The following is a 23161-nucleotide window of genomic DNA, read 5'->3' as shown; positions in this document are numbered from 1 at the left end:
TGGTGTAGTCTATAGCTGAGCTGGTTAAACTGTAGTAGGGTCCACATAGATACTAGTCATGCTGGTGTAGTCTATAGCTGAGCTGGTTAAACTGTAGTAGGGTCCACATAGATACTAGTCATGCTGGTGTAGTTTATAGCTGAGCTGGTTAAACTGTAGTAGGGTCCACATAGATACTAGTCATGCTGGTGTAGTCTATAGCTGAGCTGGTTAAACTGTAGTAGGGTCCACATAGATACTAGTCATGCTGGTGTAGTCTATAGCTGAGCTGGTTAAACTGTAGTAGGGTCCACATAGATACTAGTCATGCTGATGTAGTCTATAGCTGAGCTGGTTAAACTGTAGTAGGGTCCACATAGATACTAGTCATGCTGGTGTAGTCTATAGCTGAGCTGGTTAAACTGTAGTAGGGTCCACATAGATACTAGTCATGCTGGTGTAGTCTATAGCTGAGCTGGTTAAACTGTAGTAGGGTCCACATAGATACTAGTCATGCTGGTGTAGTCTATAGCTGAGCTGGTTAAACTGTAGTAGGGTCCACATAGATACTAGTCATGCTGGTGTAGTATATAGCTGAGCTGGTTAAACTGTAGTAGGGTCCACATAGATACTAGTCATGCTGGTGTAGTCTATAGCTGAGCTGGTTAAACTGTAGTAGGGTCCACATAGATACTAGTCATGCTGGTGTAGTCTATATCTGAGCTGGTTAAACTGTAGTAGGGTCCACATAGATACTGGTGTAGTCTATAGCTGAGCTGGTTAAACTGTAGTAGGGTCCACATAGTTACTAGTCATGCTGGTGTAGTCTATATCTGAGCTGGTTAAACTGTAGTAGGGTCCACATAGATACTCGGTGTAGTCTATAGCTGAGCTGGTTAAACTGTAGTAGGGTCCACATAGATACTAGTCATGCTGGTGTAGTCTGTAGCTGAGCTGGTTAAACTGTAGTAGGGTCCACATAGATACTAGTCATGCTGGTGTAGTCTATAGCTGAGCTGGTTAAACTGTAGTAGGGTCCACATAGATACTAGTCATGCTGGTGTAGTCTATAGCTGAGCTGGTTAAACTGTAGTAGTGTCCACATAGATACTAGTCATGCTGGTGTAGTCTATAGCTGAGCTGGTTAAACTGTAGTAGGGTCCACATAGATACTAGTCATGCTGGTGTAGTCTATAGCTGAGCTGGTTAAACTGTAGTAGGGTCCACATAGATACTAGTCATGCTGGTGTAGTCTATAGCTGAGCTGGTTAAACTGTAGTAGGGTCCACATAGATACTAGTCATGCTGGTGTAGTCTGTAGCTGAGCTGGTTAAACTGTAGTAGGGTCCACATAGATACTAGTCATGCTGGTGTAGTCTATAGCTGAGCTGGTTAAACTGTAGTAGGGTACACATAGATACTAGTCATGCTGGTGTAGTCTATAGCTGAGCTGGTTAAACTGTAGTAGGGTCCACATAGATGCTAGTCATGCTGGTGTAGTCTATAGCTGAGCTGGTTAAACTGTAGTAGGGTCCACATAGATACTAGTCATGCTGGTGTAGTCTATAGCTGAGCTGGTTAAACTGTAGTAGGGTCCACATAGATACTAGTCATGCTGGTGTAGTCTATAGCTGAGCTGGTTAAACTGTAGTAGGGTCCACATAGATACTAGTCATGCTGGTGTAGTCTATAGCTGAGCTGGTTAAACTGTAGTAGGGTCCACATAGATACTAGTCATGCTGGTGTAGTTTATAGCTGAGCTGGTTAAACTGTAGTAGGGTCCACATAGATACTAGTCATGCTGGTGTAGTCTATAGCTGAGCTGGTTAAACTGTAGTAGGGTCCACATAGATACTAGTCTTGCTGGTGTAGTCTATAGCTGAGCTGGTTAAACTGTAGTAGGGTCCACATAGATACTAGTCATGCTGATGTAGTCTATAGCTGAGCTGGTTAAACTGTAGTAGGGTCCACATAGATACTAGTCATGCTGGTGTAGTCTATAGCTGAGCTGGTTAAACTGTAGTAGGGTCCACATAGATACTAGTCATGCTGGTGTAGTCTATAGCTGAGCTGGTTAAACTGTAGTAGGGTCCACATAGATACTAGTCATGCTGGTGTAGTCTATAGCTGAGCTGGTTAAACTGTAGTAGGGTCCACATAGATACTAGTCATGCTGGTGTAGTCTATAGCTGAGCTGGTTAAACTGTAGTAGGGTCCACATAGATACTAGTCATGCTGGTGTAGTCTATAGCTGAGCTGGTTAAACTGTAGTAGGGTCCACATAGATACTAGTCATGCTGGTGTAGTCTATATCTGAGCTGGTTAAACTGTAGTAGGGTCCACATAGATACTGGTGTAGTCTATAGCTGAGCTGGTTAAACTGTAGTAGGGTCCACATAGTTACTAGTCATGCTGGTGTAGTCTATATCTGAGCTGGTTAAACTGTAGTAGGGTCCACATAGATACTGGTGTAGTCTATAGCTGAGCTGGTTAAACTGTAGTAGGGTCCACATAGATACTAGTCATGCTGGTGTAGTCTGTAGCTGAGCTGGTTAAACTGTAGTAGGGTCCACATAGATACTAGTCATGCTGGTGTAGTCTATAGCTGAGCTGGTTAAACTGTAGTAGGGTCCACATAGATACTAGTCATGCTGGTGTAGTCTATAGCTGAGCTGGTTAAACTGTAGTAGGGTCCACATAGATACTAGTCATGCTGGTGTAGTCTATAGCTGAGCTGGTTAAACTGTAGTAGTGTCCACATAGATACTAGTCATGCTGGTGTAGTCTATAGCTGAGCTGGTTAAACTGTAGTAGGGTCCACATAGATACTAGTCATGCTGGTGTAGTCTATAGCTGAGCTGGTTAAACTGTAGTAGGGTCCACATAGATACTAGTCATGCTGGTGTAGTCTATAGCTGAGCTGGTTAAACTGTAGTAGGGTCCACATAGATACTAGTCATGCTGGTGTAGTCTGTAGCTGAGCTGGTTAAACTGTAGTAGGGTCCACATAGATACTAGTCATGCTGGTGTAGTCTATAGCTGAGCTGGTTAAACTGTAGTAGGGTCCACATAGATACTAGTCATGCTGGTGTAGTCTATAGCTGAGCTGGTTAAACTGTAGTAGGGTCCACATAGATACTAGTCATGCTGGTGTAGTCTATAGCTGAGCTGGTTAAACTGTAGTAGGGTCCACATAGATACTAGTCATGCTGGTGTAGTCTATAGCTGAGCTGGTTAAACTGTAGTAGGGTCCACATAGATACTAGTCATGCTGGTGTAGTCTATAGCTGAGCTGGTTAAACTGTAGTAGGGTCCACATAGATACTAGTCATGCTGGTGTAGTCTATAGCTGAGCTGGTTAAACTGTAGTAGGGTCCACATAGATACTAGTCATGCTGGTGTAGTCTATAGCTGAGCTGGTTAAACTGTAGTAGGGTCCACATAGATACTAGTCATGCTGGTGTAGTCTATAGCTGAGCTGGTTAAACTGTAGTAGGGTCCACATAGATACTAGTCATGCTGGTGTAGTCTATAGCTGAGCTGGTTAAACTGTAGTAGGGTCCACATAGATACTAGTCATGCTGGTGTAGTCTATAGCTGAGCTGGTTAAACTGTAGTAGGGTCCACATAGATACTGGTGTAGTCTATAGCTGAGCTGGTTAAACTGTAGTAGGGTCCACATAGATACTAGTCATGCTGGTGTAGTCTATAGCTGAGCTGGTTAAACTGTAGTAGGGTCCACATAGATACTAGTCATGCTGGTGTAGTTTATAGCTGAGCTGGTTAAACTGTAGTAGGGTCCACATAGATACTAGTCATGCTGGTGTAGTCTATAGCTGAGCTGGTTAAACTGTAGTAGGGTCCACATAGATACTAGTCATGCTGGTGTAGTCTATAGCTGAGCTGGTTAAACTGTAGTAGGGTCCACATAGATACTAGTCATGCTGATGTAGTCTATAGCTGAGCTGGTTAAACTGTAGTAGGGTCCACATAGATACTAGTCATGCTGGTGTAGTCTATAGCTCAGCTGGTTAAACTGTAGTAGGGTCCACATAGATACTAGTCATGCTGGTGTAGTCTATAGCTGAGCTGGTTAAACTGTAGTAGGGTCCACATAGATACTAGTCATGCTGGTGTAGTCTATAGCTGAGCTGGTTAAACTGTAGTAGGGTCCACATAGATACTAGTCATGCTGGTGTAGTCTATAGCTGAGCTGGTTAAACTGTAGTAGGGTCCACATAGATACTAGTCATGCTGGTGTAGTCTATAGCTGAGCTGGTTAAACTGTAGTAGGGTCCACATAGATACTAGTCATGCTGGTGTAGTCTATAGCTGAGCTGGGGTCCACATAGATACTGGTCATGCTGGTGTAGTCTATAGCTGAGCTGGTTAAACTGTAGTAGGGTCCACATAGATACTAGTCACGCTGGTGCAGTCTATAGCTGAGCTGGTTAAACTGTAGTAGGGTCCACATAGATACTAGTCATGCTGGTGTAGTCTATAGCTGAGCTGGTTAAACTGTAGTAGGGTCCACATAGATAGTAGTCACGCTGGTGTAGTCTATAGCTGAGCTGGTTAAACTGTAGTAGGGTCCACATAGATACTAGTCATGCTGGTGTAGTCTGTAGCTGAGCTGGTTAAACTGTAGTAGGGTCCACATAGATACTAGTCATGCTGGTGTAGTCTATAGCTGAGCTGGTTAAACTGTAGTAGGGTCCACATAGATACTAGTCATGCTGGTGTAGTCTATAGCTGAGCTGGTTAAACTGTAGTAGGGTCCACATAGATACTAGTCATGCTGGTGTAGTCTATAGCTGAGCTGGTTAAACTGTAGTAGGGTCCACATAGATACTAGTCATGCTGGTGTAGTCTATAGCTGAGCTGGTTAAACTGTAGTAGGGTCCACATAGATACTAGTCATGCTGGTGTAGTCTATAGCTGAGCTGGTTAAACTGTAGTAGGGTCCACATAGATACTAGTCATGCTGGTGTAGTCTATAGCTGAGCTGGTTAAACTGTAGTAGGGTCCACATAGATACTAGTCATGCTGGTGTAGTCTATAGCTGAGCTGGTTAAACTGTAGTAGGGTCCACATAGATACTAGTCATGCTGGTGTAGTCTATAGCTGAGCTGGTTAAACTGTAGTAGGGTCCACATAGATACTAGTCATGCTGGTGTAGTCTATAGCTGAGCTGGTTAAACTGTAGTAGGGTCCACATAGATACTAGTCATGCTGGTGTAGTCTATAGCTGAGCTGGTTAAACTGTAGTAGGGTCCACATAGATACTAGTCATGCTGGTGTAGTCTATAGCTGAGCTGGTTAAACTGTAGTAGGGTCCACATAGATACTAGTCACGCTGGTGTAGTCTATAGCTGAGCTGGTTAAACTGTAGTAGTGTCCACATAGATACTAGTCATGCTGGTGTAGTCTATAGCTGAGCTGGTTAAACTGTAGTAGGGTCCACATAGATACTAGTCATGCTGGTGGTGATGGTCCCCAGATGTGATGATTTATTCTGCTCTGTTTTATGTACGATCCTTATTTTCTGACTGATTTGAATTTGAAGAGATTTAAGGTTTTCATATTTGATAAAATACAATGTCCATTTCCATGAATCATGATGTCTGGTGTTGATGTAACAACAGGTGGTCTTTTTAATCCACTATCCAGAGTCAGGAACAGATGAAGTTAGTTCTGCTACTGTTCAGTGATTAAATATATATACTTCTGTGAATATATGAACCATTTCCTTCAAAAAATAAACTGCTCACATTCTGGAGATAAACTTTGTAAGGACTGTGTGTGTTTTTGTGTAAATAGTTTCTGAAAAAGTGTCCAGCTCAAACGCTGATTGTTGTTGTAAATGAGCGTTCTAAATGAGGGTTCTAAAAGAGCGTTCTAAATGAGGGTTCTAAACGAGGGTTCTAAATGAGGGTTCTAAAAGAGCTTTCTAAATGAGCGTTCTAAACGAGGGTTCTAAAAGAGCGTTCTAAATGAGCGTTCTAAACGAGCGTTCTAAATGAGGGTTCTAAATGAGGGTTCTAAATGAGCGTTTAAATGAGCGTTCTAAACGAGGGTTCTAAATGTGTGTTCTAAATTGAGAGGTAGCCTGACTGCCATTAGGTACCGAGATGAGATCCTCAGACCCCTTGTGAGACCATATGCTGGTGCGGTTGGCCCTGGGTTCCTCCTAATGCAAGACAATGCTAGACCTCATGTGGCTGGAGTGTGTCAGCAGTTCCTGCAAGAGGAAGGCATTGATGCTATGGACTGGCCCGCCCGTTCCCCAGACCTGAATCCAATTGAGCACATCTGGGACATCATGTCTCGCTCCATCCACCAACGCCACGTTGCACCACAGACTGTCCAGGAGTTGGCGGATGCTTTAGTCCAGGTCTGGGAGGAGATCCCTCAGGAGACCATCCGCCACCTCATCAGGAGCATGCCCAGGCGTTGTAGGGAGGTCATACAGGCACGTGGAGGCCACACACACTACTGAGCCTCATTTTGACTTGTTTTAAGGACATTACATCAAAGTTGGATCAGCCTGTAGTGTGGTTTTCCACTTTAATTTTGAGTGTGACTCCAAATCCAGACCTCCATGGGTTGATAAATTGGATTTCCATTGATTATTTTTGTGTGATTTTGTTGTCAGCACATTCAACTATGTAAAGAAAAAAGTATTTAATAAGATTATTTATTTCATTCAGATCTAGGATGTGTTGTTTAAGTGTTCCCTTTATTTTTTTGAGCAGTATATATATATATATATAGCACAATACAATCATCCTAACCGGAAAAATGTAGGCTACATTTGTCGTAGCGCTAACTGAAAAAAGATTGACCCAACACAAGCAGTCATATTTTCTAACTCTCGGCTGGCGTGAACTACAATATGAATTAGCTAATTGCAATTACTATGTATAATTAATCACATCACGGGGTGAGCTCACCATTGATCGAAATAATTAGGTAAAACACTTTCTAGAAATCGACAGTAATCCGACGATTAGTTTCAGCGTGCAGCCATGCATTTTTTCCCTCCTAACTCTAACCTGTCTCTCTGTCTGTCTCTCTGTCTGTCTGTCTGTCTGTCTGTCTTTTCAGTAACACCTCCTAACCCTAACCTGTCTGTCTGTCTGTCTGTACAGTAACACCTCATAACCCTAACCTGTCTGTCTGTCTGTCTGTCTGTCTAGTAACACCTCCTAACCTGTCTGTCTGTCTGTTCAGTAACACCTCCTAACCCTAACCTGACTGTCTGTCTGTATAGTAACACCTCCTAACCCTAACCTGTCTGTCTGCCTGTCTGTCTGTCTGTCTGTATAGTAACACCTCCTAACCTGTCTGTCTGTCTGTCTTTTCAGTAACACCTCCTAACTCTAACCTGTCTGTCTGTCTAGTAACATCTCCTAACCCTAACCTGTCTGTCTGTCTGTATAGTAACACCTCCTAACCCTAACCTGTCTGTCTGTCTAGTAACACCTCCTAACCCTAACCTGTCTGTCTGTCTGTCTGTCCAGTAACACCTCCTAACCCTAACCTGTCTGTCTGTCTGTATAGTAACACCTCCTAACCCTAACCTGTCTGTCTGTCTCTGTCTGTCTGTCTGTATAGTAACACCTCCTAACCCTAACCTGTCTGTCTGTCTGTCTGTCTAGTAACACCTACTAACTCTAACCTGTCTGTCTGTCTGTCTCTCTGTACAGTAACACCTCCTAACTCTAACCTGTCTGTCTGCCTGCCTGTCTGTCTGTATAGTAACACCTCCTAACCTGTCTGTCTGTCTGTCTGTCTGTCTGTCTGTCTGTCTAGTAACACCTCCTAACCCTAACCTGTCTGTCTGTCTGTATAGTAACACCTCCTAACCCTAACCTGTCTGTCTGTCAGTCTGTACAGTAACACCTCCTAACCCTAACCTGTCTGTCTGTCTGTCTGTATAGTAACACCTCCTAACCTGTCTGTCTGTCTGTCTGTTCAGTAACACCTCTTAACTCTAACCTGTCTGTCTGTCTGTCTGTCTGTCTAGTAACACCTCCTAACCCTAACCTGTCTGTCTGTCTGTCTGTCTGTCTGTACAGTAACACCTCCTAACCCTAACCTGTCTGTCTGTACAGTAACACCTCCTAACCCTAACCTGTCTGTCTGTCTCTGTCTGTCTGTCTGTCTGTCTAGTAACACCTCCTAACTCTAACCTGTCTGTCTGTCTGTCTGTCTGTATAGTAACACCTCCTAACCCTAACCTGTCTGTCTGTCTCTGTCTGTCTGTCTGTATAGTAACACCTCCTAACCCTAACCTGTCTGTCTGTCTGTCTGTCTAGTAACACCTACTAACTCTAACCTGTCTGTCTGTCTGTCTGTCTGTACAGTAACACCTCCTAACTCTAACCTGTCTGTCTGTCTGTCTGTCTGTCTGTATAGTAACACCTCCTAACCCTAACCTGTCTGTCTGTCTCTGTCTGTCTGTCTGTATAGTAACACCTCCTAACCCTAACCTGTCTGTCTGTCTGTACAGTAACACCTCCTAACCCTAACCTGTCTGTCTGTCTGTACAGTAACACCTCCTAACTCTAACCTGTCTGTCTGCCTGTCTGTCTGTCTGTCTGTCTGTATAGTAACACCTCCTAACCTGTCTGTCTGTCTGTCTGTTCAGTAACACCTCCTAACCCTAACCTGTCTGTCTGTCTGTCTGTCTGTCTGTATAGTAACACCTCCTAACCTGTCTGTCTGTCTGTACATTAACACCTCCTAACTCTAACCTGTCTTTCTGCCTGCCTGTCTGTCTGTCTGTATAGTAACACCTCCTAACCTGTCTGTCTGTCTGTTCAGTAACACCTCCTAACTCTAACCTGTCTGTCTGTCTGTCTGTCTAGTAACACCTCCTAACCCTAACCTGTCTGTCTGTCTGTCTGTCTGTCTGTCTGTCTGTCTGTCTGTCTGTCTGTCTGTACAGTAACACCTCCTAACCCTAACCTGTCTGTCTGTACAGTAACACCTCCTAACCCTAACCTGTCTGTCTGTCTGTCTGTCTAGTAACACCTCCTAACTCTAACCTGTCTGTCTGTCTATCTGTCTGTCTGTCTGTCTAGTGACACCTCCTAACCTGACTGTCTGTCTGTCTAGTAACACCTCCTAACCCTAACCTGTCTGCCTGTCACACGGGGTGTGATCGTTCTACAGTGGTTCCTGAAGCGCTGTGTGATTAGAACACTGAATTGTGCACTACAATTAACTGTGGACCTTGGTCAAACACAGTGCACTATATAGCCTAACACTCATTTAGAACGCTCTTTAGAACGCTCATTTAGAACGCTCATTTAGAACGCTCATTTACAACACTCATTTACAGCGCTCATTTAGAACCCTCATTTAGAACGCTCTTTTACAACACTCATTTAGAACACTCATTTAGAACGCTCATTAACAACACTCATTTAGAACACACAGTTAGAACCCTCATTACGAACACTAATTTAGAACGCTCTTTTAGAACACTCTTTTAGAACGCTCTTTTAGAACGCTTCTTTAGAACCCTCTTTTAGAACCCTCATTTAGAACGCTCATTTAGAACGCTCATTTAGAACGCTCTTTAGAACCCTCATTTAGAACCCTCATTTAGAACGCTCTTTAGAACACTCATTTAGAACACACATTTAGAACCCTCATTACGAACACTCATTTAGAACACTCGTTTAGAACGCTCGTTTAGAACGCTCGTTTAGAACGCTCTTTTAGAACCCTCTTTTAGAACCCTCATTTAGAACGCTATTTTAAAACCCTCATTTAGAACCCTCATTTAGAACGCTCATTAGAACACTCATTTAGAACCCTCATTACGAACCCTCGTTTAGAACGCTCTTTTAGAACGCTCTTTTAGAACCCTCTTTTAGAACCCTATTTTAGAACACTCATTTAGAACACTCATTTAGAACACTCATTTACAACGCTCATTTAGAATGCTCTTTAGAACCCTCATTTAGAACGCTCATTTAGAACACTCAGTTAGAACACTCATTTACAACACTCATTTAGAACGCTCCTTTAGAACGCTCCTTTAGAACACTCAGTTAGAACACTCAGTTAGAACACTCAGTTAGAACCCTCATTTAGAACGCTCTTTAGAACACTCATTTAGAACGCTCATTTACAACGCTCATTGAGAACACTCATTTAGAACGCTCTTTAGAACGCTCATTTACAACGCTCATTGAGAACACTCATTTACAACACTCATTTAGAATGCTCATTTAGAACCCTCATTTAGAACCCTCGTTTAGAACCCTCGTTTAGAACCCTCGTTTAGAACACTCATTTAGAACCCTCGTTTAGAACACTCATTTACAACGGACAGTTTCCAATGACGCAACAATCAGCGTTTGAGCTGGACACACTTTTTTCAGAAACTATTTACACAAAACACACACAGTCCTTACAAAGTTTATCTCCAGAATGTGAGCAGTTTATTTTTGGATGCAAATGGTTCAGATATTCACAGAAATATATATATAGCACAACACAATCATCCTAACCGGAAAAAATGTAGGCTACATTTGTCGTAGCGCTAACTGAGGATAGATTGACCCAACACAAGCAGTCATATTTTCTAACTCTCGGCTGACGTAAACTACAATATGAATTAGCTAATTGCAATTACTATGTATAATTAATCACATCACGGGGTGAGCTCACCATTGATCGAAATAATTAGGTAAAACACTTTCTAGAAATCGACAGTAATCCGACGATTAGTTTCAGCGCGCAGTCATGCATTTTTTCCCTCACAGAAACCGAAGATAATAAAAGACAAGATGAGTTCGGTCTGTTTATAGTGTTGAAGGGGTGTGTCATCTACCGTCGTTCACATCCCACCATTCATTTCCGGAAGTCCTCAAAAAATGAGTGAACTCTTACTCACCTCATTTTGTTATAACATCTTTGGTCAAACGGATGATTACGTGAAACCCAGAATGCATTGTATGTCAACAAACATGGCTCCATACACATAGCTGGAATTAGCTTAGCTCATCATAATCAGTATAACCTTCAAATAAGTATTTTACACACATAATAATGTGCCCATTACAATCTATGCAAGAATCGGAATGCATGATTTGTCACCCAGAATTGAAAACATGTGAATAAAACAGTAAATACACAAATAATTACCTCTCAAAACATTTTCTGATGGTGATTTATTGATACAAGTGACGCATGCCGGCAGTCAATCACGTCCCCTCTCACTCTGAGCCATTCAGTGTTGTTGTTTATGTATGTAGCTAGTGAGCTAAGCTGTAGCATTAGCAATGTCTTTCAAAAGGAGACAACTCACAAATGTGGAAATTCTGGAGATTTAAAAAAAAAATTCTGACAATGAGTCTGAGTCTGAAAGTCAGGAATCAGATTCTGACAGTGAGGAGCTGCCCCCCCCAACCTTGTAGCCATTGAGAACCCTGAATCTGAGGTTCCCTTGTCCACTGACCAAGTACCAGGTCCCTTTGAAGATGCTGGTGGTGATGGAGGGAGACCGACAGTGGATGAAGTACAGGAGTTCTGTGGTAGCTGGAAGGCCACCAGTCATTTCACCCCTCCTGGCCCTGCTGTTTGTTTTGATGAGTCCCAGTCTGGAGTCCATTTCCATCTGAGGCAGAGTGCTTCAAGTTGTTTCTGACAGAGGAGCTGGTGGGAAACATAGTACAGGAGACCAATCGCTATGCCTTGGAGCTACAGGAGAAGAGAGAGCCAGGAGTGAGGGGGGAAACTCGCTAAATGGGTGACAACCACAATTAGTGAAATGTATACCTTCCTGGTGACAGTCCTCCTCATGGGGATAGTAAAGAAGAACTCCCCTAAGAGAATACTGGAGCACAGATCCTATGTTTGCAACTCCCTTCTTTGCCACCCTCTTTTCCCAAGACCGCTTCCTAATTCTGCTGCGATGCCTGCATTTCGTCAACAATGCTACTGCCATCCTAAGTGACCCGTTATACAAAATAAGAATTGTTCTTATCAGCCTGACTAGGGCTGGGCGATATATCGATATAAAAAAATATATCGATATATATTTTAAATGTGATATGAAATTAGACCATTTCGCATATATCGATATAGTTGAAATTTGCGCTTTGATCCTTGCTCCAAGCAAGCTGCAGACCCGGAGCTCTCTGCGCTGCTCCCCGCGCCTCCTCTTTCATGCACAGAGGGCGGAGGGGCAGGAACAGACACTTCAACAAACATGGAGGAAGCAACAGCGTCTGCGGAGCGTTTTGACGAGGAATTGGTTAGTAAAAGAAAAAGCATTGGCTCAGTAATTTGGAGATGGTTCGGATTCAAAGTATCAGATGAGCAACAAAATCACGTTATATGTAGGCAGTGCCATAAAAAAGTTACAGCCAGGGGTGGAAGCACTACAAATCTTTTTCACCACCTAAAACAGTGGCACAAACTGCAATACGAAGAGTGTGTGAAACTGCGCGCTGCAGAAGCCCCAGCCGCAAGCCGTCGACAACCCGAAAAAGCCCCGAAACAAAGCTCACTGCAAACTTCATTTTCCCGCAGTGAGCCTTTATGAAAAGAAAATTGGCAAGTGGTGTACTATAACTACAGCGGTGTCCTATCACATTGCTAAAGATATGGTCCCTGTTGCAACTGTGGAACAAGTCGGATTCAAAAAGCTACTGAAAACTATGGACCCGAGATATGAGCTTCCCAACTACTTTACACGAGAAGCACTGCCACAAATGTCCACTGAAGTCAGGCAGAGCCTTGCTGACCGGCTCGCTAACGGGACCCATTTTGGCGTTGACCAGCGATATGTGGGTCGAGCAGGACAATGTGAGCCTTTACATGAAGCGTGACATGTTCACTTCATTCAACGACTGGGGAGATGAAAACAGCGTCGTGTCTCCAAAACAAGTTATTTCCCCCAGGATCACACCGGTGAGCATATAGCTGAGGCCTCGCAGGACGCAAGCTGGGAAACTCCAAGAAAAGCATCCGGTTGCTATAACAACCGCCAACGGGAGCGACGTCGTCAGAGCGGTGGAGCTGAACGATGAGGATGCAGTGCTTCGGTCAGACTACACTTGGCTATTGGGGAGTGCAGTGTTTTATTAAGGACTATTCACATATTTTACTTTAAAGAAAAAAACATATTAAAATATTAGTTTTTTATTATTTTCCTTTGTGTCTGTCTGCAACTTGTTTTGTTTTATGCTGCTGTCTTGGCCAAAAAATGGATTAATAAAACACAAAACATAAAGTGCTAAAAGTAAAATCCCTTACAATACAGGATGGTAGATTTCAGAACCATATTTATTAGGTTATTGGATAAGAATTAGTGATGCATTGATGTGTTTACCACTTTAATGTTACAGCTGGTAAAGGTGAGGTAATTATGACTTTAAAATGCTGGTTAGCCTGTTGATATCATCAAGGTAACATATTTAGTTATTATGATAGACTATAGTTTTTTCTCTGGATTGAAGAGCCAACTGCAAAGTAACTAGAAACTAATGTTGACACGTAGGTAGGCCTAAACATTGTGGAGTTTTTTAGTGGAGTAGAAATATGAAGTAGCATTAAATACTAAGCATAAATACTAAGAACAACAACAAGAACGAAACATCAGTAAATGTACATACAGTATAGTCATCATTTATAAATTATACACAAATAATAATACATACAAATCACTTACAGGATTCAAATTCACAAAATAAATGAATATAATATTTGATATTTATGATTAGGACTGGCGTTGATTGAAAAAATAAACTATGAAACAAGAAAATATTAATGTAGAATATTTCTAAAGCTTGATTTTGGAAAGCACTTAGTTGTATGAGTGTGTTAAAGTGAAAACAGAGTCAAATTTCTCGCATAAGCACATTTGTTTAATAGTTTTTTTATGATTCTGACAGGACATGGCATGAATGACAAGCGCGTCACCCGGGCCATTTCTCTGTGCAAGAGAATTGTAAGCTGTTTTTGGTACAGCTGGAAGAAAAGGAGACATCTTGCTGAAGTCCAGATTCAGCTGGGTCTGCCAAGTCACCAACTCATAACCGAGTCTGCCACACGCTGGGGATCAAGGCAGCAGATGATAGAGAGAGTCCTGGAGCAGGAAGGAGCACTGGCCAAAGTCCTGTCTAATGACAAAAGACCAGGCACCTTGTCCCTACCTGGCAGGACTTAGAGGTCCTAGAAGCAGTCCAAAAGGTTCTGAAACCTCTCCAGGACTTTACCGATGCTTTGTCAGGTGAGGAGTACGTCACTCTATCATATGTAAAACCTGTGCTGCACCTTTTTAACGAAAGTCTCCTGGCATGTGAAGAGGGTGATAGCGAGCTTTGCAAATCGATCAAGACCAGCATTGTTGAGTACCTCAACCGCAAGTATTCTGACCCAGCCACTACTGACCTATTGGAGATGGCTTCATTTGTGGATCCACGCTTCAGGGCCACCTATATCCCAAGTGAAAAAGTTGATGCATTGAAGCACAGAGCTGTCTTGGAGGTGGAGACGCTACTGGCTGATCAGAGCAGCTGTCAACCGCCTTACCTACGTGTGCCAACTGTGCCTGAGCCTGCAGATGGAGAAGCAGCAGTGGCACCAAAAGCTAAGACACTGGCAAGCTTCTTCAAGCAGCGCACAGCCACCACCACTGCGCCACCAACCAAGAGGGAGGCTATTGAAAATGAACTGTCAAGTTACTTGCAGTCAGCAAGTGTGGAGAGTGACACTGATCCCCTCAAGTGGTGGAAGGATCATGAAGTTGTCTTTCCAGCTCTGAGCCACCTGGCAAAAAAAGTATCTCTTGGTACCAGCTACCAGTTCACCCTCCGAAAGGGTTTTCAGCTGCAGTGGCAATATCGTGACCTGCCACAGAGCATCTCTGAAGCCGGATGCCGTTGACAGGCTGGTGTTTCTCGCACAAAATCTTTAAACGAAGGAGGACACGCTTGTCTTCTAATGTCTACCTCAAGACAGCATTACTGTTTATCAAAGTAAAAAAAGAGGGGGAAAATGTTTATTGAGTTGATAGTCTGTTTCTTGTGCAACTGGTTGAGGCTGTTCAGATAAGAAATTGAGTTAACAAAAAGCAAATGGTAATCTCAGGCTGATGTTTAAAACACATTTTCTCAAACTGAGCACTTTATTTTGTTCTTTATTTATATATAATTGCTGCCCTTACTAGGGTTTGTCATAGTTTATTATTTTGTAATGTTTGTTATTTGCATCTGTGGATTTGTTAGAAAGGAGAAGAAATCTGTAATTTGATTTTAATAAGCCATTTAAAGTTGTCAAACAAAAAAAAAGTTGACTTTTCTCATAAATATATATAATATTTATTTCAGAAAAAGATAGGCCTATTTTATTTTATAGGCTATTTTTGTTTAAGATATTTGTATTTATTTAAATGTGCACCTTATGGAGCTTTGATTTCCAAAAAGGTCGTCCTGTTGTTCTACAGTGTTTATGTTTACATGTTATTGTTATTTGAACAGCTGAGCATTTAATCTGAACCAGGTGAAGAGCCCTGTTTATTATTTATTCATTTGATTTTTCAACTGTTCACTGAAATAGCCGCTTTCAATAAAACTACTTGAGACATGTCATATCTGGCTTTGACTTTGACTGAACATTTGCTCTCACTTTGCAGAAAAAATATCAGGATATATATCTTATATCGATATTCAGACTAAATATATCGGGATATGACTTCCCTCAAACTGCTGCTCAAGGTAGTCGCACACGGAGGCACTGCAAAGTCTGCCTGTCTGGCGCCAGGAGAAGTAAGCAGAGGAAGATGACAAAATACATGTGTTTAGCTTGTGATACACCTCTATGTATTTCACCACGCTTTGAGGAGTATCACATGCTCAAGCATTATTGAGCACATCTGCAGCAATAAGTGACTGACTGACCTGACAAGTGACTTGACAGGTGACCTGCCGTGATACTATGCCTTTAGAGGTGGGGGTGGAAATGCAGTTGTTGTTCAGTCACTGCATGAATATTAAATATGGGTTATGCATATTCCATTTTTTTGTCCTCTAGTAAAACAAGTTGTTGTTGAACCAACTACCAATACTTCAATAAAATAGACGACTATTACATATTGGCCTATGTGTTTTCTTGCTGTGTTTCCATCCAGTAAAACTATTAAGGAGAGAACGTTAGCATACAAAAGCTGTCCTCAATCTTCAGCTGGAAAGATGTCCAGTTCCAGTTATGATATTGGCAAATACTGTTTGTGGTTTCTGAAAGTACAGAATAAAGAGGAATTATTCATTAGAATACAATATAAGGATATAGCAATAAAACAATATTACAAATAACATAAAAATAGTTTATTGCATTGACAAAATCCCAGATTTGAGTTCTAACAGTAAGAAAGTAACTTTTGAGCTCCACAAGGGGGCAAGGCAGGGCAGAACAGAGCCATGCTGAATAGACCACATAAACAAACCATGGTCATATGTTTTATTTTATTTAACTAGGCAAGTCATTTAAAATGCCGTATAATGCTTGAATTTTAATTTTGAGATTATTTTGTTGTTGTCCAACCAATCCCTTTTACAGTCATACCAACATGATGTATATGATACTTTATCAGTATTTACAGTCATACCATGAAATGATGTTTATGATACTTTATCAGTGTTTACAGTCATACCAACATGATGTATATGATACTTTATCAGTGTTTACAGTCACACCAACATGATGTTTATGATACTTTATCAGTGTTTACAGTCACACCAACATGATGTATATGATACTTTATCAGTGTTTACAGTCATACCAACATGATGTTTATGATACTTTATCAGTGTTTACAGTCATACCAACATGATGTATATGATACTTTATCAGTGTTTACAGTCATACCAACATGATGTATATGATACTTTATCAGTGTTTACAGTCATATCAACATGATGTATATGATACTTTATCAGTGTTTACAGTCACACCAACATGATGTATATGATACTTTATCAGTGTTTACAGTCATATCAACATGATGTATATGATACTTTATCAGTGTTTACAGTCATACCAACATGATGTATATGATACTTTATCAGTGTTTACAGTCCTACCAACATGATGTATATGATACTTTATCAGTGTTTACAGTCATACCATGAAATGATGTTTATGATACTTTATCAGTGTTTACAGTCATACCAACATGATGTTTATGATACTTTATCAGTGTTTACAGTCATACCAACATGATGTATATGATACTTTATCAGTGTTTACAGTCATACCAACATGATGTATATGATACTTTATCAGTGTTTACAGTCATACCAACATGATGTATATGATACTTTATCAGTGTTTACAGTCATACCAACATGATGTTTATGATACTTTATCAGTGTTTACAGTCATACCAACATGATGTTTATGATACTTTATCAGTGTTTACAGTCATACCAACATGATGTATATGATACTTTATCAGTGTTTACAGTCATACCAACATGATGTTTATGATACTTTATCAGTGTTTACAGTCATACCAACATGATGTATATGATACTTTATCAGTGTTTACAGTCATACCAACATGATGTATATGATACTTTATCAGTGTTTACAGTCATACCAACATGATGTTTATGATACTTTATCAGTGTTTACAGTCACACCAACATGATGTTTATGATACTTTATCAGTGTTTACAGTCATACCAACATGATGTATATGATACTTTATCAGTGTTTACAGTCATACCAACATGATGTTTATGATACTTTATCAGTGTTTACAGTCATACCAACATGATGTATATGATACTTTATCAGTGTTTACAGTCATACCAACATGATGTATATGATACTTTATCAGTGTTTACAGTCATACCAACATGATGTTTATGATACTTTATCAGTGTTTACAGTCACACCAACATGATGTTTATGATACTTTATCAGTGTTTACAGTCACACCAACATGATGTATATGATACTTTATCAGTGTTTACAGTCACACCAACATGATGTATATGATACTTTATCAGTGTTTACAGTCACACCAACATGATGTATATGATACTTTATCAGTGTTTACAGTCACACCAACATGATGTATATGATACTTTATCAGTGTTTACAGTCACACCAACATGATGTATATGATACTTTATCAGTGTTTACAGTCACACCATCATGATGTATATGATACTTTATCAGTGTTTACAGTCATATCAACATGATGTATATGATACTTTATCAGTGTTTACAGTCACACCAACATGATGTATATGATACTTTATCAGTGTTTACAGTCATACCAACATGATGTTTATGATACTTTATCAGTGTTTACAGTCACACCAACATGATGTATATGATACTTTATCAGTGTTTACAGTCACACCATGAAATGATCAGTTAACCTCTAGACTGGAAACACAGACAAATCACTTCAGGATGAAGAGAAAAATACTTTTGTAATATATTACATTTAAACAAAGTTATTTACAGTCATGCGTGTATACATGTTATGTTTGTGTGGCCGTGGGAATTGAACCTACAACCCTGGCATTGTAAGCTCCATACCACAAGTAGCAGCAGAAAAAAAATATTATTTGCTTAATAAATGCTGTAGGTTAACAAAGTCCAGAGATATCAGGCATGTTTTCACATGGTTCGGTAGTTCTGCTCTAAGGTCCAGACATGGTGGGGTAGTTCTGCTCTAAGGTCCAGACATGGTGGGGTAGTTCTGCTGTAAGGTCCAGACATGGTGGGGTAGTTCTGCTTTAAGGTCCAGACATGGTGGGGTAGTTCTGTTGTAAGGTCCAGACATGGTGGGGTAGTTCTGCTGTAAGGTCCAGACATGGTGGGGTAGTTCTGCTCTAAGGTCCAGACATGGTGGGGTAGTTCTGCTCTAAGGTCCAGACATGGTGGGGTAGTTCTGTTGTAAGATCCAGACATGGTGGGGTAGTTCTGCTGTAAGGTCCAGACATGGTGGGGTAGTTCTGTTGTAAGGTCCAGACATGGTGGGGTAGTTCTGTTGTAAGGTCCAGACATGGTGGGGTAGTTCTGCTCTAAGGTCCAGACATGGTGGGGTAGTTCTGTTGTAAGGTCCAGACATGGTGGGGTAGTTCTGCTGTAAGGTCCAGACATGGTGGGGTAGTTCTGTTGTAAGGTCCAGACATGGTGGGGTAGTTCTGTTGTAAGGTCCAGACATGGTGGGGTAGTTCTGCTCTAAGGTCCAGACATGGTGGGGTAGTTCTGCTCTAAGGTCCAGACATGGTGGGGTAGTTCTGCTCTAAGGTCCAGACATGGTGGGGTAGTTCTGCTCTAAGGTCCAGACATGGTGGGGTAGTTCTGTTGTAAGGTCCAGACATGGTGGGGTAGTTCTGTTGTAAGGTCCAGACATGGTGGGGTAGTTCTGCTCTAAGGTCCAGACATGGTGGGGTAGTTCTGTTGTAAGGTCCAGACATGGTGGGGTAGTTCTGTTGTAAGATCCAGACATGGTGGGGTAGTTCTGTTGTAAGGTCCAGACATGGTGGGGTAGTTCTGCTCTAAGGTCCAGACATGGTGGGGTAGTTCTGTTGTAAGGTCCAGACATGGTGGGGTAGTTCTGTTGTAAGGTCCAGACATGGTGGGGTAGTTCTGTTGTAAGGTCCAGACATGGTGGGGTAGTTCTGCTCTAAGGTCCAGACATGGTGGGGTAGTTCTGCTCTAAGGTCCAGACATGGTGGGGTAGTTCTGCTGTAAGGTCCAGACATGGTGGGGTAGTTCTGCTCTAAGGTCCAGACATGGTGGGGTAGTTCTGCTCTAAGGTCCAGACATGGTGGGGTAGTTCTGCTGTAAGGTCCAGACATGGTGGGGTAGTTCTGCTCTAAGGTCCAGACATGGTGGGGTAGTTCTGCTCTCAGGTCCAGACATGGTGGGGTAGTTCTGCTGTAAGGTCCAGACATGGTGGGGTAGTTCTGTTGTAAGGTCCAGACATGGTGGGGTAGTTCTGCTTTAAGGTATAATTTTTTTATTCATTTTGACATTGTTTTGGGACCACTTTTTTTGCTCTGTTTGAAGGCTGTCAGCTTCTTCTCAGGAAGAGAATCACTTAGCCTTTCGACTAATGATCTCAGGTTCAGCCACCAGGTGGCACCCACCCTCCATGAAAACTTTCATAGGCTCTCTTTCACTCAGTAATCATGTAACAAGTCGACAGGCTCCCAGAGGCAGGGCAATCAAAGGCTCCAACTCACTGAACTGCCCATCAGCCCAGACATTGTTATTATTCATACTGTTTGGAAACAGGTTCTATTCAGAACCTCTCAGACTAGAAAATATAAATCATATTTACTATACTGTTTTAAATTGTTTGCATCTGTGATAACTTTATGTAATATATCCTCTCTCTCTCTCAGGATATGAAAAAAGGCCGACCACCTCTCGCCCAGCCATTCTAACAGTGGAAGCCAGGATCTGTGAGAAACTATGATAATAAACTATATAGATCACAGTGGTGTGGAGACCAGCCAACACCACTATATAGATCACAGTGGTGTGGAGACCAGCCAACACCACTATATAGATCACAGTGGTGTGGAGACCAGCCAACACCACTATATAGATCACAGTGGTGTGGAGACCAGCCAACACCACTATATAGATCACAGTGGTGTGGAGACCAGCCAACACCACTATATAGATCACAGTGGTGTGGAGACCAGCCAACACCACTATATAGATCACAGTGGTGTGGAGAGAAGAAAGTAAGACAGTGACAGAAACCTATTTCAACATGACGGAGAGTAAGACAGGAGTCCCTGACCTTATCTTCTCTCAAGAAGATGTCTGGTAGGCAGGGCTGGGCGATATGGACCAAAAGTCATATCCCGATATATTTAGGCTGAATATCGATATAAGATATATATCCTGATATTTTTTTCTGCAAAGTGAGAGCAAATGTTCAGTCAAAGTCAAAGCCAGATATGACATGTCTCAAGTAGTTTTATTGAAAGCGGCTATTTCAGTGAACAGTTGAAAAATCAAATGAATAAATAATAAACAGGGCTCTTCACCTGGTTCAGATTAAATGCTCAGCTGTTCAAATAACAATAACATGTAAACATAAACACTGTAGAACAACAGGACGACCTTTTTGGAAATCAAAGCTCCATAAGGTGCACATTTAAATAAATACAAATATCTTAAACAAAAATAGCCTATAAAATAAAATAGGCCTATCTTTTTCTGAAATAAATATTATATATATATTTATGAGAAAAGTCACCTTTTTTTTTAGTTTGACAACTTTAAATGGCTTATTAAAGTCAAATTACAGATTTCTTCTCCTTTCTAACAAATCCACAGATGCAAATAACAAACATTACAAAATAATAAACTATGACAAACCCTAGTAAGGGCAGCAATTATATATAAATAAAGAACAAAATAAAGTGCTCAGTTTGAGAAAATGTGTTTTAAACATCAGCCTGAGATTACCATTTGCTTTTTGTTAACTCCATTTCTTATCTGAACAGCCTCAACCAGTTGCACAAGAAACAGACTATCAACTCAATAAACATTTTCCCCCTCTTTTTTTACTTTGATAAACAGTAATGCTGTCTTGAGGTAGACATTAGAAGACAAGCGTGTCCTCCTTCGTTTAAAGATTTTGTGCGAGAAACACCAGCCTGTCAACGGCATCCGGCTTCAGAGATGCTCTGTGGCAGGTCACGATATTGCCACTGCAGCTGAAAACCCTTTCGGAGGGTGAACTGGTAGCTGGTACCAAGAGATACTTTTTTGCCAGGTGGCTCAGAGCTGGAAAGACAACTTCATGATCCTTCCACCACTTGAGGGGATCAGTGTCACTCTCCACACTTGCTGACTGCAAGTAACTTGACAGTTCATTTTCAATAGCCTCCCTCTTGGTTGGTGGTGCAGTGGTGGTGGCTGTGCGCTGCTTGAAGAAGCTTGCCAGTGTCTTAGCTTTTGGTGCCACTGCTGCTTCTCCATCTGCAGGCTCAGGCACAGTTGGCACACGTAGGTAAGGCGGTTGACAGCTGCTCTGATCAGCCAGTAGCGTCTCCACCTCCAAGACAGCTCTGTGCTTCAATGCATCAACTTTTTCACTTGGGATATAGGTGGCCCTGAAGCGTGGATCCACAAATGAAGCCATCTCCAATAGGTCAGTAGTGGCTGGGTCAGAATACTTGCGGTTGAGGTACTCAACAATGCTGGTCTTGATCGATTTGCAAAGCTCGCTATCACCCTCTTCACATGCCAGGAGACTTTCGTTAAAAGGTGCAGCACAGGTTTTACATATGATAGAGTGACGTACTCCTCACCTGACAAAGCATCGGTAAAGTCCTGGAGAGGTTTCAGAACCTTTTGGACTGCTTCTAGGACCTCTAAGTCCTGCCAGGTAGGGACAAGGTGCCTGGTCTTTTGTCATTAGACATGACTTTGGCCAGTGCTCCTTCCTGCTCCAGGACTCTCTCTATCATCTGCTGCCTTGATCCCCAGCGTGTGGCAGACTCGGTTATGAGTTGGTGACTTGGCAGACCCAGCTGAATCTGGACTTCAGCAAGATGTCTCCTTTTCTTCCAGCTGTACCAAAAACAGCTTACAATTCTCTTGCACAGAGAAATGGCCCGGGTGACGCGCTTGTCATTCATGCCATGTCCTGTCAGAATCATAAAAAAACTATTAAACAAATGTGCTTATGCGAGAAATTTGACTCTGTTTTCACTTTAACACACTCATACAACTAAGTGCTTTCCAAAATCAAGCTTTAGAAATATTCTACATTAATATTTTCTTGTTTCATAGTTTATTTTTTTAATCAACGCCAGTCCTAATCATAAATATCAAATATTATATTCATTTATTTTGTGAATTTGAATCCTGTAAGTGATTTGTATGTATTATTATTTGTGTATAATTTATAAATGATGACTATACTGTATGTACATTTACTGATGTTTCGTTCTTGTTGTTGTTCTTAGTATTTATGCTTAGTATTTAATGCTACTTCATATTTCTACTCCACTAAAAACTCCACAATGTTTAGGCCTACCTACGTGTCAACATTAGTTTCTAGTTACTTTGCAGTTGGCTCTTCAATCCAGAGAAAAACTATAGTCTATCATAATAACTAAATATGTTACCTTGATGATATCAACAGGCTAACCAGCAT

The sequence above is a fragment of the Salmo salar genome, unplaced genomic scaffold (genome assembly GCF_905237065.1).
Source record: "Salmo salar unplaced genomic scaffold, Ssal_v3.1, whole genome shotgun sequence".
Classification (NCBI taxonomy): Eukaryota; Metazoa; Chordata; class Actinopteri; order Salmoniformes; family Salmonidae; genus Salmo; species Salmo salar.
Note: the sequence above shows the minus strand (reverse complement) of the source record.